At 53.0% G+C, this 12,317-nt stretch overlaps 1 protein-coding gene across 1 annotated transcript in view; it reads right to left on the bottom strand.

Moving 5' to 3' along the window:
- Positions 1 to 12,317, bottom strand: part of CASZ1 (castor zinc finger 1) — a 127,671-nt gene that overhangs the window by 56,204 nt on the left and 59,150 nt on the right. The window contains exon 3 of the mRNA XM_080922057.1: positions 7,637 to 7,687. The gene's annotated coding sequence lies outside the window, so the exon portion shown is untranslated. The remainder of the gene's footprint in view (positions 1 to 7,636; positions 7,688 to 12,317) is intronic.

Genomic DNA, 12,317 nt, shown 5'->3' with positions numbered 1-12,317 from the left:
GGGGGTCACAGCAGCCCCCACTCTCCCCAGCCATGTTGCCATGCTGGCTTGCATCCTCTCTCTAGGCCCCAGTGTCCTGTGCCCACTCGTTCCCTCCCAAGCCTGCGGCCTTCTCACTCGCCAGCCTGTTTACACACCAGGTATCTCCTGCTTTATCTGCTCTCATTTTGAATTTGTAACTTTCACATAAACTTGAACAAGGCTCCTTTTGTTCTTGCACCCCACCCCAGGATCCCAATAAACTGGTTCCCTCTCAGGCGACTGAGCCAGGGCACAGAAGCCTTAGCCAGAGGTCTGTGTGTGCATGTGAACAAGCGTGTTCGCACCTGTGAGGGCGTCCGTGTATTTGAGGGCGCTCCTCAGGGATGGAGAGAGAGTTTCGGAGAAAACAAGGAGCCAAATGAATGTGGACAGGAGGCAGGAGGGGACACAGAAGGGCTGAGACATTTCCATGAGACCTGGGCCTCAGCCGGGTCTGGGCTCAGCCAGCAGGTAGCAGAGAATGTGTGGGCCCTGGACAGGTGGGTGTTGGGCCAGAGAGGAGCACAGAAGAGGAAACAAAGGGGGAGGACGGAGCTTCCAGTGTAGTGGGTGGGGAAGCAGGATACCGAGGCCACGCTAAGTGTAAGACAGACACAGGGAGCACATTATGGCAGGGTAGGGGCTGGCACAGCCGCACGCTCGGCCCGTAATCCTGTTAGCCAGCAATCTCCATTCCGAAAGAGCTTCATTTCTTTGTGAATATTTGTAAACTAGATATCTAATGGAAAATTATAGGAAAATTATAGTGAAATTCATGACGGAGAAATCCGATTATCCCTAATTCAATTATGCCATCTTAGCCCACACAGCACATTTCCCATTTTTTTCCCATAAATACCGATGCCAGGGGTCCCGGTAATCAAATAAAATTGAAAATCATCTTCCCATTAAATTCAATTAGCCGCAATTTCTAAAGCCTATCAGAGATTTTAATTACTAAATTATAAAATTCTCCAATGCTAAATTGAAACCAAAAAAATTGCACATCCTTATATTTCAGAGAAAAAAAAAAGGGACCAGCAAAATCCTTCAAAAATGTTCTCTTCTGTTCTAGTCCAGAGTGGTCTCCCTACCTGGAGGGACCTTGTGACAGCTACCTCTTCTCTACTTGGCTAGAATGCAGCCTGGGGGGCAGAGGGGAGCACCCTTTCAGGGGAGGGGCCCAGACATATCCACCAACAGAGGAACAAACCACACCCCTAATCCCAGCTAGGATGGAAGTCCTGGCAGGCTTGGCTCCTGAGATGTCTTCAGCTCTGTCTCTCACAGTGAGGCCTCAAATTCTCAATGCTTGGTTGGTTAGTCAGGTTCAGGGGACAGATAGCTTCATTTAAGTGTTACCCCCCAGAACCATCCCAGTGGTTCCCCCTGATGGATGAGGCTGGGTCAGAAATGGGAACGGAACAGATAGCACAGGATGGGCCCTATATCCCAGAGACCTTTTAACAGGCACTTTGAGAGTCTATGGGTTCTGACAGAGTACCAACTTCCTGGATTAAGAGGGAGACCAATTTGGCCCAAATCAGACTTCCAGCTCATCACTGCCGCCCCCCACCTCCCTGGAGAAGTCAGCAGCCTTAAACTGGACAGAAGTCTCATGGAGAGACTCTCTTTTACCCCCCACTCCTTTTAAGGAGCACACTGGCCAAGAGATCTGGCAGTAACCCCTTCTCAACACCACTTACCGGCGTCTAAAGGGTGCTCTGTGTTTCAGGAGAGCCTGGAGAGTTGGCATTGGGGGTACCATAAGGTCTACCCTGCCTAAAACCCAAGCTGGGTAGGCAGCTGGTGGCCCCAGCAGGCTTAGGGGAGTCAGTAAAACCCTCCCAGAAGCCCAGCACCTAGGAACAGGAGCAGGTCTGATCTGCCAGGCAGCCTGGAGTGCCAGCAGGGGAGGCACCCGCAAACAAAACAAAAACAAAAAAGTTAATTATCTTTGGCTTTTTCTTAATAAATATCCAAACTGGCCCAGCCGGATCCTCCACTTTAGAGGGAGAAAGAAGAAGAAGAAAAAAACCCAAACCCAATCCAACAGACTCTTTCTGTCTTGTGTGTCTATTTTTCCTTTGTCTCTGGTCCTTGGATTTGTCACTTAACACAAACAGTGACAGTTTCACAGAAATTTCTGATTCTTTTGCAAACGGGACGAGAGTGGCTACAAAGGCGGGTTTATTTTTGTTGTTTGGTTGGGTTTTGTTTTTTGTTTTTAAGTTTTTGAGGTGGGAAAGCAGGATTGTGAGAGAAGAGAGAGGCAGGTGGGAAGAAGGCTGAGAAACACCAGTGGAAGAGAAGCAGGAGAAGACAGGCTGGGAAATGTTACAGGCTGAAGCCCTGTTGGCAGCCCCCCCAGCACCCCCTCCCTCCCGCAGGGCACTTCAGATACAATTATCAGGAGGCACAGGGATTTCTCACATTAAGATCCCTGAACCACCACCAAAGCCACCTAGGTCCCTGTGGCCACTCTAGCTGCCCTGTTGCTGCGTGGTTCCTGTGCCAACACTCATTCCCTTCCAGGAGTAGGGCTGGGAAAGCCAAGCCAGGGAAGGGAGCGAGGGGAGGAGGGGAGCTGTCGTGGGAGGCAGGGTGTGTGTGTATGAGGCTTTTCTGCATCGAGTCATGAGCATACCTGGGGAGAAGAGAGGTTCATGTTGCAGCCTGGGTCTACATGTTCAGATGGCGTATGTACATGCCTGAGCCTAAATTGTCAGAAGTACAAGGTAGGGCATGGGGTGGGGGCAGCCACCAGGACATGGAATGCTGGCTTTGGATTCTTCTGCCTGGGTTCAAATGCAAGGTCCATCAGCCATGACACAGCCAGACCATGTAATCCCAAGTCACTGGCTGTCTCTGGGCCTCCATTTTCTCATAACTGAAGGGAACTATTAGCTGTTGTTTAGGTCTGTAGGTGGGGAAGGGAAGTGTCAGTGACTGCCAATGAGAATAGGGGTTTCTTCCTGGGAGATGAACAAGTCCCACGACCAGTAGTGGATGTCTGTACTGTGCACCCTCGTGAATACACAAATAAATAAGTAAACGAATCACTAAACTGTACATTTTAAAATGGGTAGATTTGATGGCATGTGGGTCATATCTCAATAAAGTAGTCACAAAATAGTGTGGGGAGAAGGGGAGAGTAACAGCCATTATCCCTGTATGTTTTGGACAGAGGTTTGAAGACAGCACTCAGCCTGGCGTAGAGTTAAGTGATCAGTAAGTATTCACAGTTAACATGGGGCTTGGGCTGGTGCTTACAATGAGTGTATACTGCTGGTGCTTACAAATGTATCCTTGCATGGGTTGCTGGCCAGCATGTTGTCAAGCCACTGAGTTGCCCCTCCTCCCATGCCTGGTGGGAGATCCTGGGCAGCTGCTCCCTGCCCAGGGGTGGGAAGTGGGTGGCCTCCTCCCGCCTCCATCGGGTCCCTGGAGAGGAGGCTGCCCACCGTGGCGGGCGGACACCCGAGCTGTGCTGGCTGTCTTGCACATACTCATATTCTCCATGTGCAGCAGACCGTGAATTCACCTTCATACTAGTTACAGGGTTATTTAGCTTCTCCTGACACTGACAATCACAAACTTTAATTCGCTGCTTGGTTTCTCCCCGCTGTGCCCTCTGCCCACCCCCAAAATCCTTGGGAGAGGATAGGAAGGACTGGGGTCCAGCCCTCTCTTGCCAAAGCTTGCCCTTTGGAGTGATAGAGATGGCAGGAGGTGGAGATAGTCAGGAGGAGGAGATGCTGGGCAGAGGGATGGAGAGACAGGGTCTGGAAGAGAAGGAAGTACCACTGGGGCTAATGGGGGCCTCCGGCTTGCTCCTCCAGCTGACACTAATGTATTCAACCCGACATCCATCCTGTTGAGTGACTATCCACCTATCAGGCTGCTGAGCTGGAGGCCAGCCTCACTGGAACCCGTAGGGAATGGGGACTCAGTCTGGGACTCAGCTCCTAAGATTGGGTGGCTGGCGCATGTTGGCTCCTCTACCTGCTGCTAGATTAGCAGGTGCCCCTCTAGAAACCAATTTGATGGAGTCCATCCTACAAAGTTATTCTCTTCCTTTGCACCTCCTCCACCTCTCCTATCAGGTCCCACCAGTTCCATCCTGGGGGCTTTTCCAGGTTTACTGCCATGCTACCTGGGTCAGTCACTTCTCTTCCCTTGACAAAGGCAGGTGAAAAATTGAGGCCTTGAAACGTCTCCTGCCACCTACCCTAGTCACTCAAGCCTGAGACCAACGTGGGAGATAAAGCTAGAACTGGGTGTCTGGGTACAATAGGGGAATCTCTCATTGACAAAATCCAAAATACAGTCACTTATCAGACATTGTCTCAGTAGCAGAAAGCCAAGCCAGGGGGACTCAACAAAGGCTAGAAGCTGAAGGTTGGAAAAGAAAAGTAAGATCAGCCAGGGAGACAGGAGAGGCAGGGAAATGCACTGGCAGACCCTATCTGGAGGTCACTTCCTCCTAGGACCCTTCTATAGCTCCACCCCTGCCAGCCTGAGAAGTGGCCATGGTGGCCTGGGAGAGAGAGAGAGAAAGAGGGGGAGAGAGATGTCAACGGGGCCGATGGGAGAAGGGGCTTGTTGACTGCAAACTGTCCATTATGGCTCAGATTATAAGCATATTGCACAGGGCTCTCTGCACGATGCCGGGGAAATCCAATACGCTGAAAGGTTAATGCAATCAATTAGGGTGACAAGGAAGTAAAGTAAAGCCTTCCGAGTAGATGAAAAGGAGAGAGGGAGAGGGAGCCATGCGTTGGGGGGTTGGGGGGGCAGCATGGGATGAGTGGTGGGAAGGGAAGAAGACAGAGAAACTTATGGGGCATGCAGGAGGCCTGGAGGGGCGGAGAGATGTAGAGACCAGGGAGGGACTTCAGCAGAGTCAAGAGGTACCAGCTTGTAACAGCTCCCATCTCAGACCTCCAAGCATCCCCCTCTGAAGTGAAGCCTGACACTCAGGTTTATTCCACAACCACGGTGACACACCAGGGCAGCTTGGATCACTGACCCTGGACAGGGAGGGAAAGCACCCACTTAAGGGACCCCATGCCAATGCCTTCTCAGCAGAACGACAGACAGCCTAGCTTGCACCTTCACCCCCACTGGCTGAAACAGGGACCCAGATCTTCGTTGGTCTGCTTCCTCCCAGCCGCTCCAGCCTCTTCGGGCCTATGGAGCAGAGCCTGGTAGGCAGAACCCCTATTTTATAGACGCCAATGATATGGGAGGATGGGCTCCATCCCAGGGTCCAGCAACAAGCGTGAGGGTCCCAGGACTGCCTAGTGCGCTCCCCCGGGGCCATTCTTTTCCCAAAGGTCTGCTGGACTCAGAAGCTTTGTTGGCACCAAGGGCTCAGTTTCAGATGTGTTCCAAACTGGGTGGGGTAGGGAAGCCCCACAGTACTGTCTGTCTTAGGGACGGGTGCTACATCTTGTGGCTGCTGGGGAAACTAGTGACAGGAAATCCTTCGCCCTTCCTGTTGGATTCTGGGCAGTACATTCCCATACCCCAATAGCCTTGCAGGGTATACACCATTTCCACCTTGCAAAGTGGGCCTGTGTGGGAGCAGGGGGTGAGGGTGGGGTCATGACTCTGACCATGGATCTGAGGTTAAAGCCATTGGTAAAGGCTACAGGAGGGCCACTGAACGCACAGGCTCTGAGGTAGCTGGGGCAGGTAAGGAGAGAGGAGCTGGGGGTCCAGGGTAAGAAGGATTGAACAGAACAGGGGCAGAGCAGGGGCAGCAAAGCAGGACTTTAAGCAGCCCGAAACCAACCCCCAGCATTGAGTTGCTATGCAATCCCAGCCTCACTATGGTGACCATACAACACTGAGAATTAACCCCAAGGACATACACACATTGGCAGGTTACGATGGCAAATCACGGTGTGTATTTTTATCAGCGAGGAAACAAAAATCAGGGACCAGAATCTGGGCCAGCAAGCCCTTCTCTGTAGAAGGGCCAGATAGTAAATATCTTATGTTTCAAAGGCCAAACCGTTTCTGCTGTAGTCACTGCCGTTGTAGAGTGAAAACAGCCATAGACAATATGAAAACGAATGGGCATCCTTTTCCAATAAAACTTTATTTACAAAACACAGGCTGTGGGCCAAATGAGACCTAGGAACTGTAGTTTGCCTGAGACTTGCCCAGAAAGTGGAAGCATCCAGCCTTTCATGCTTAGATGACTCCTGGGGACCTTGCACCTACTCTGGCAGAGGTCCCCAGAGGAAGCAAGGCTTGCTCTCCTGTGTCCGGTGCCATGCTGAGTGGGGGATGGGGATGCACAGAGAATCAGATCTGGCATGGGAAGCCTATTTATGCCTCACAGCATCCTGGGAAGCCCTTTAACGGGCTTGAGATTCTTAAGCAGGCAAGGAAAGAGTGGAAGGCTGCGTGCAGCTCTGGTCATTTCTAGAGTCTCACTGCGCCAAGACAGAAGTGAGGCCAAGGCTAGAGAGCAGGAAGGAGAAACCAGAGGGAGCCAGAGGTGGCTCCAGGAGAGAAAGGCCAGGGAGCGCCCCGGAGCTGCTCTGTAACCAGGGTGGTGCTGGCGGCAAAGGGAGGAATCCACCGGCCCCAGCGAGAGCGCAGGGCGCGGGCCGGGGCTGCCCTACACCGGGCCGCCTCTGATCACGTTTTCAGGGCCACTGCCCGCAGGCGCAGACAATGCTGGGGGAGCCTTTGAAGTCCGAAAGGGATGCCGCGGTGGGAGCCAAGGGACTCTCCTCCCTTCCCCCGTGCTCCCTATGGGGAGGAGGCCAGCGGGACAAAACTGGAGCGGGTCGCAGCCTGGCCCCCTGAAATGCGCGGAGACAAAGGGAAAACAAACAGGTTTGGAGCCAAGCGCACGGTGCTGTGTCTGTCCCCCGCCCCGCCGAGCCGGGATGATGGATGGCTGCAGCCAGTCTGCTCGCCCGCCGGGCAGGCCCCGCTATTTACATAACACTGGCGTTCCACCGGTCACCTCTGACACGGCACTGCCCGAGGCCAAGGCCCGGTGGCCCCCGCAGTTCTCGAGCCACCAGGGGACTGTGACAGCCTGTGAAGAACACGGCAGTCCTGAGTGCCTGGCTTCCAGGGAGGAGTGTATAGCAGACGGCTCTCCACAGCCGGTGGCCTCCTCCTAGACAGTTCTTACCCGGCATGGAGGGAACTCAGCCTCAGAGACGAAGAGGCAGAGCTTGGGGGTTTAGGATGGCAAACTCTTTCGTATCTCCAAGCCTGGCTAGAAGCAGAACTTTCCTGGAAAACCCGAAGCAGCTAGTACAATGGACATGCATACAGGGTGGCTGGTTTGAGACTCTAGTCTAATGAAAAGCCCAAGCACCGCGTGCCCTACTACTCCTTTGCCTAGAGCTCTCGCCCTGCTCCAAATCGGCAATCCATCCATCCCCCAGCTGGTTTCCAGCATAAAAGCCAAACAGCTCTTGCTGGGCCCCCATTGTTCTTGACAGGTTCCAGTGGCCAAGGGGCTCCCATTCCATCCGTCTTGGAGGATTGGATTGGAAGAACCGAACCGGCCCAGGGTGACATATCTCACACTAGCTGTCACACAACATACAGAACAGGGGAGAAACTCGAGCCTTACCTCACGGGGTCCTAGAGATTCCTCAAACACAGTTGGGAAGGTCACTTCATCCTGGGGAGAAAGAAGAGCCTGTTAGTCTTTCCAAGGGGAAGCCTATGAATTCTGACCCCCTCAAGCACGCTTCATGCCCCCTATGTGCCCAAGAGTTCTCTGCCACCTATGAGCTGATGGGCTAGTACTCCAGGGCTAGCCAGAGGGGTCAGGCGTGCTCAAAGGGCTCTGCTCTGGGTCCACTCTAAGTATATAGCAACCAAAGATGGAAAATTCAGGAAAACAGTAGCAGCTGTTACATGGGAAATATGGCTCCAAGAATATTGCTACCCAAAGAAAGCCAGACTGCTTTTCATAATGCCCAGTGGAGGCAAAGGAGTGTGTGTGTGTGTGTACATGCATGTACGTGTGCACACGTGTACATGTGCACATGTGTGCTGGTTATAGGCCTTCAGGCTCCCACCAAGCACATATTCCTGAAGACAATGAACGCAGCACCAACCACTCCTTGACCCTTTTCTCCTGGGCCCTGGAAACAAAAAATGGCAAATGCCAAACTGTTCCCAAGTGACTGTGTTAGTGCCCAGGGTAGATGGGCAAGGCCAGGCATCAGGAAGTTTCAGTTCCTTAGGAACAGACTGTGGACAGTACCTTCTACCTTGATGAATCAAGACAACCCCCACAGAAGATTCAGACAGGGCAAGGCACTACCCTGGAGAGGGTCTTTAACCAACAGAGAATGTGGCTCCTTATGACTGCAGGCACAGGGTCCTCTGCAGCCTAGAGTTTGGGGACCGGGGTTCAAATGGGGGCAGAATCCACTTGTAGAGGTAAGTCTCAAGGGACCTTGTATCTACCCACCTGGCCCCATCTGCCCTCGCCTGAGCCAGGCCCTAGGCCTTGGCACCTGCCCTGCTGGACGAAGGGTTTGCTGTTTGTTCCCTTTTTCTTCTCTCTCCCTTATTTGTGGCTTATCAATGATGCAAATGGAGTAACAGCAATTTCCTTAGGCTATGTAATCCCCAAATCAGATTGGGGGGATTTCAGGAAATGAGGTGACCTTGTCCAGGGCTCCCAGAATGCCACCTAGCCCTACCAGCCGCTCTCTCATTCCCAGGACATCTTTAGAGGGATAAAGCTAATTGTACTTGACATGTCCTCTTAAGGAGGGCTCTACTCTCCGCTAGGCCCGTGTTACAGCCTATACCGGGCTGCGGGGTTGAAGGGTGCTCAGTGGGGCAGAGCCTGCTCGGCTGTATAAAAGGGTCGAGAGCTGGCTGATCCTCAAGTGGTGTGGGAGGGCTTCGCTGGGTGTTGTGGGTGGGCCGAGGAGGAGGGAGCTGAGGGGTCCGCAGGGAAGTGAGCAGACATCTGAGGTAGGGGGCAACAGAGAGCACAGGGGTGCCAGGCAGAGGTGGGAGAGGTGAATGGGGGTCTCAAGAGCTGAGAAAGTGGCAGAGCTGGAGAGGAGAGATGTGCTGAGTGGACAGAGCAGGGGAACAGGCATGGGGACCCCAAAGCCAATGCTGCCAGGAGCTAGGTGGTCTCGGCTGGCAGAGGGAACACTCCGGCCAACAAGCCTTAGGTCATCGTTCCGTCCATCCCAAGCGCTCCTTGAGATCTGTCAAGACGCCCAAGCCAGCCTCCCTTGAACCCCCAAAGCCCCCCAACTCTACAACTCCAGTATCTCCCTTCCACCACCTTTTCTCCCCTTCCCTCCTCCCCGGCAACTGTGCATTTATTAATTCATGAGGCACTAATTAGTTCTTTGTTTAATTTTGTGTTAAACAGACTGACCGGAATGATAACGACTCACAGCACAGTGTTGCTGTCCCCAACCACCCCTGTTTTCCGACAACAAGGGAGCGCGGGAGACCGGAGCGCTGAACCCAACTCCCTCAACAGTTGCACTTCATTAAGTCAAAATGTGACAAGAAGCTTAGAGAGCAACTTGCAGATCTGATCACACAGAACAATCGGGGAGGAAACTTTCCTGGAGTTGGTTGGGTGTGTGTGTGGGGGGGGTGACGGATGAGGAGGAGGGGCAGAGATGGAGATGCATATTACCCAGGCACCAAAATATGCCCTGCAGTCCCTTCCATGCCCATCCAGAGCAGGGAGCCTGGCTGGCAGCAGCAGGGGCATTCATTATCTCAGTTGGATCTGGGACACTAGATAGGTTCTAGTACCCAGTAGGCTGTTTTGCTCATTTATTCTGGTAGTGTGACTCTCTTTCCCTGGTCAGGTCTGAAGCCCTGGCCCTCCTAGTGCTGAAGCCCTCTTAGAGGGGTTGGCATAACCAGATAATGGTACTGAACGAGGAAGCTGGCATCATGAAGGCAGGGCTCAGCAGCTGGGCACGGTGGTGCACACCTTTAATTCTAGCACTCAGGAGGCAGAGGCAGGAGGGTGTCTGTGAGTTTGAAACAGAGAAACAAACAAAACCCCAAAGAAATAGAGGGTAGGTTCTGTGAGGGTAGGGAGAAGACAGGAGGCAGAGAGAACACAAAGAAGACCCCTACCTTCAGCTAGGGTTCCTAAGGCTCAGGGAAACACCTCAAGGCAAAATGAGAAAAGGAATATATGTGTTTAGGAGTCAAAGCAGAAGTTCCCAAGTGTTGCCAGAGCACCAGTGCGTTCTCTCGTTCTCTCTCTCTCTCTCTCTCTCTCATGTGCGCTCGTGGGAGAGTTTGTTCCTTCAGGCAGGGTCTCTCCACATAGCTCTGGCTGTCCTGGAACTCACTCTGCTGACCAGGCTAGCCTTGAACTCACAGAGAGATCTGCTTACCTCTGCCTCCTGAGGGCTGAGATTAAGGGCATGTGCCACCACCACCCAGCCTCTGCCAGTTTCCTATCCATCCCTACACCCTCCATGTATCAACCCCATTTATCCACCATTCATTCACCAAACCATTCATCCCTCTTCTACCCATCTGTCCAGGGTTAACCCCAAGCATGGAAAGGTTGAAGGTTCTGTGCAAAGGCGTCGAACACTTAGAAAAAAGCATAGCTGGCCTCTGGAGCTTGTGGGCTATGGTGGCTGCCTCTACCTAGGCATCTGGGAGTGGCCTTTTCCTTCCCGGCCATGTGAAAGAGTAGGCCCTCAGTCCCAGAGATGTCAAACTGCCAACCCCATCAGCGACAACACAGGCAATGACAATGGCACCAAAAGCAAACCCTGTCCAGTTTAAAGGCATTAGCTCTGCCCATCGTTGACCTGACCCTCATCTCTGATAAGAGTACAGAGGGGCTCTAAGAAGATGAAAGCCAAAGTACACAAAGGGCTGACTCCGTGAGCCTCCATCTTGAAGGGCACCTGGTGCCTCCCTCTTGTTGGCTGCTGCACTTGCCCGCAGGAGGCCTGAGTTCTCACAGCCCACTACCGATGACATGCTCGCCTGTGGCAGCCACGGCCTCCCTTTCTCTGGCCAGGTCTGAAGTGCAGTGGTCTCCACCTGAGCCTTGCAGCCCTAGGCTGGGCTCCTGTTAATCTGCTGTCAGGCTGCCTAAGCAAACCAATTAAAACTAATCATTAATTATAAAAGAGAACAAGAAGAGGAGAGGACGAAAGATGGGGACGGGAAGAAGGAAGAAGGAATTGGGCTAAAAAGGAAAAGACTCCGAGGGCTTTCACGGAGAGCTCTGATCTGGGAACGAGGGATCTGGGAGGCTGGCAGGGACCGAAGATGCTAGAATGGAGGGACCAGGAAGAAGCCAAGGATGATGGGGAATCTTTAACGGACAAGAGAATAGAAAGAAAGGGGATAAGAAAGATGTGCTAGAAGCGGGGTGCCAAGGCCTGAAGGAGGCGGGCACTTCTGACACTTGTCTCTTCTGTCTAGAGCTAAAACCACTCTAGGACCTGGCCTCCAGGCTCTCCCACAGGCTGCCTGGTTTCATATGCATGAAGCCTCAGGCCAGGCTCCTGTCTGAGGTTCCAACCTGCTCCCTAGCCTTCTCAGGCCATGGAGATTTGGGACAGCTGTCAGGCTGCCTGGCTACCCCCCCATCCTAACCCACCTCCCCACCCTCCTATCCCCCCCCCCAGGCTGGGCCTTTCACAAGGGCTGGGGCCATGTCAGCCAGGCAGCTTGAGGAGGGGGCAGCACAGACAACAAGGGGCAGTGTCATGGAAACGGGCACTTTCCTGGAGAAATATTCTGTTTGGCCTCCTTCCTCCATTGAGAAGCTGTCAGGAGCCTGAGTGAGAGTCACACTATCCCGCGACCAGGCGTGACAAAACCTATTTTCTGCCTCAAATTTGATTGATTAAAAAACTTTTTAGGAAAACCATGTTGAAAGAGTGGAAAAGAAAGAAAGAAAAAAAAGATAGAGCAAGAGGGAGAAATAGAAGGGGAAAGAAAGAATACATAAACGTGGTACAGGGAAGGAGGCTTGGAAGAGAAAGGCTCTCTCCGGGGGCCGGCGGTTCCCTGCACCCTGCGAGGCTGCCAGGGTGTGTATCAGAGGCACAGCCACAGCCTAACCAGGCAAAACAGAAAGCCCAAATAAAGCCTGGAACTTTTACACAGTGTTTAGCGGGACAATAAGGGGGCTGCCGGCTCCAGACAGGACAGGCAGCCAGAGCCGGCCGCCTGTCCCTGCACAGGGTGAGGAACCTGACAGACCTGAGCCAGCCAGGAGGGGCAGGTGGCTCTGCTGTCCAGCGTCAAGTGTGTGTAGGCTCTAG

Source organism: Micromys minutus (assembly GCF_963924665.1).
Source record: "Micromys minutus genome assembly, chromosome: 9".
Lineage (NCBI taxonomy): Eukaryota > Metazoa > Chordata > Mammalia > Rodentia > Muridae > Micromys > Micromys minutus.
The sequence above is the reverse complement of the archived record's forward strand: the minus strand, read 5'-3'. Positions and strand labels throughout refer to the sequence as shown.